Here is a 2,899-nt window from a genome sequence, read left to right as displayed (position 1 = left end):
TGAGAAAATATTTGAAGAGATTATAGTTGAAAACTTCCCTAATATGGGAATGGAAATAGTTAATCAAGTCCAGGAAGCACAGAGTCCCATACAGGATAAATCCAAGGAGAAACACACCAATACCCATATTAATCAAACTATCAAAAATTAAATACAAAGAATAAAAGCGGCAAGGGGAAAACAACAAATAACACATAAGGGAATCCCCATAAAGTTAACAGCTGATCTTTCAGCAGAAACTCTGCAAGCCAGAAGGGAGTGGCAGGACTTATTTAAAGTGATGAAGGAGAAAAACCTACAACCAAGATTACTCTACCCAGGAAGGATCTCATTCGGGAATAGGAACATACATATCGATAATTACCTTAAATGTAAATGGATTAAATACTCCCACCAAAAGACACAGACTGGCTGAATAGATACAAAAACAAGACCCGCATATATACTGTCTACAAGAGACCCACTTCAGACATAGGAACACATACAGACTGAAAGTGAGGGGATGGAAAAAGATATTCCATGCAAATGGAAGTCAAAAGAAAGCTGGAGTAGCAATTCTCATATCAGACAAAATAGACTTTAAAATAAAGACTATTACAAGAGACAAAGAAGGACACTACATGATGATCAAGGGATCCACCCAAGAAGAAGATATAACAATTGTAAATATTTATGCACCCAACATAGGAGCACCTCAATACATAAGGCATATACTAACAGCCATAAAAGGGGAAACTGACAGTAAAATAATCATAGTAGGGGACTTTAACACCCCACTTTCACAAATGGACAGATCATCCAAAATGGAAATAAATAAGGAAAAACAAGCTTTAAATGATACATTAAATAAGATGGACTTAATTGATATTTATAGGACATTCCATCGAAAAACACCAGAGTACACATTCTTCTCAAGTGCTCATGGAACATTCTCCAGGATAGATCACATCTTTGGTCACAAATGAAGCCTTGGTAAATTTAAGAAAATTGAAATCGTATCAAGTATCTTTTCTGACCACAACATTATAAGACTAGATATCAATTACAGGAAAAAATCTGTAAAAAATACAAACACATGGAGGCTAAACAATACACTACTTAATAACCAAGAGATCACTGAAGAAATCAAAGAGGAAATTTAAAAAATACCTAGAAGCAAATGACACTGAAAACAGGATGACCCAAAACCTACGGGATGCAGCAAAAGCAGTTCTAAGAGGGAAGTTTATAGTAATACAATACTACCTTAAGAAACAGAAACATCTGAAATAAACAACCTAACCTTACACCTAAAGCAATTAGAGAAAGAAGAACAAAAAAAAAAAAAAAACCCAAAGTTAGCGGAAGGAAATAAATCATAAAGATCAGATGAGAAATAAATGAAAAAGGGATGAAGGAAACGATAGCAAAGATCAAGAAAACTAAAAGCTGGTTCTTTGAGAAGATAAACAAAATTGATAAACCATTAGCCAGACTCATCAAGAAAAAAAAGGGAGAAGACGCAAATCAGTAGAATTAGAAATGAAAAAGAAAAAGTAACAACTAAAACAGAAATACAAAGGATAATGAGAGATTACAACAAGCAACTATATGCCAATAAAACCCAAAGTTAGCGGAAGGAAATAAATCATAAAGATCAGATGAGAAATAAATGAAAAAGGGATGAAGGAAACGATAGCAAAGATCAAGAAAACTAAAAGCTGGTTCTTTGAGAAGATAAACAAAATTGATAAACCATTAGCCAGACTCATCAAGAAAAAAAAGGGAGAAGACGCAAATCAGTAGAATTAGAAATGAAAAAGAAAAAGTAACAACTAAAACAGAAATACAAAGGATAATGAGAGATTACAACAAGCAACTATATGCCAATAAAATGGACAACTGGGAAGAAATGGACAAATTCTTAGAAATGCACAGCCTTCTGAGACTGAACTAGAAAGAAATAGAAAATATGAACAAACCAATCACAAGCACTGAAATTGAAACTGTGATTAAAAATCTTCCAACAAAAAAAAAGCCCAGGACCAGACGACTTCACAGGCGAATTCTATCTAACATTTAGAGAAGAGCTAACACCTATCCTTCTCAAACTCTTCCAAAAGATAGCAGAGGGAGGAACACTCCCAAACACATTCTATGAGGCCACCATCACCCTGATACCAAAACCAGACAAAGATGTCACAAAGAAAGAAAACTACAGGCCAATATCACCGATGAAAATAGATGCAAAAATCCTCAACAAAATACTAGCAAACACAATCCGACAGCACATCAAAATGATCATACACCATGATCAAGTGGGCTTTATCACAGGAATGCAAGGATTCTTCAATCTATGCAAAACAATCAATGTAAAACCCTCCAGAAGGTAGGCATAGAGGGAACTTTCCTCAACATATTAAAGGCCATATATGACAAACCCACAGCCAACATCATCCTCAATGGTGAAATACTGAAACCATTTCCACTAAGATCAAGAACAAGACAAGGTTGCTCATTCTCACCACTATTATTCAACATAGTGTTGGAAGGTTTAGCTACAGCCGTCAGAGAAGAAAAAGAAATAAAAGGAATCCAAAATTGGAAAAGAAGAAGTAAAGCTGTCACTGTTTGCAGATGACACGATACTATACATAGAGAATCCTAAAGATGCCACCAGAAAACTACTAGAGCTAATCAATGAATTTGGTAAAGTTGCAGGATACAAAATTAATGCACAGAAATCTCTTGCATTCCTATACACTAATGATGAAAAATCGGAAAGAGAAATTATGGAAACGCTCCCATTTACCATTGCAACAAAAAGAATAAAATACCTAGGAATAAACCTACCTAGGGAGACAAAAGACCTGTATGCAGAAAAATATAAGACACTGATGAAAGAAATTAAAGATGATAC

The sequence above is a fragment of the Physeter macrocephalus genome, chromosome 9 (genome assembly GCF_002837175.3).
Source record: "Physeter macrocephalus isolate SW-GA chromosome 9, ASM283717v5, whole genome shotgun sequence".
In the NCBI taxonomy this organism is placed as follows: domain Eukaryota; kingdom Metazoa; phylum Chordata; class Mammalia; order Artiodactyla; family Physeteridae; genus Physeter; species Physeter macrocephalus.
The sequence above is the reverse complement of the archived record's forward strand: the minus strand, read 5'-3'. Positions refer to the sequence as shown.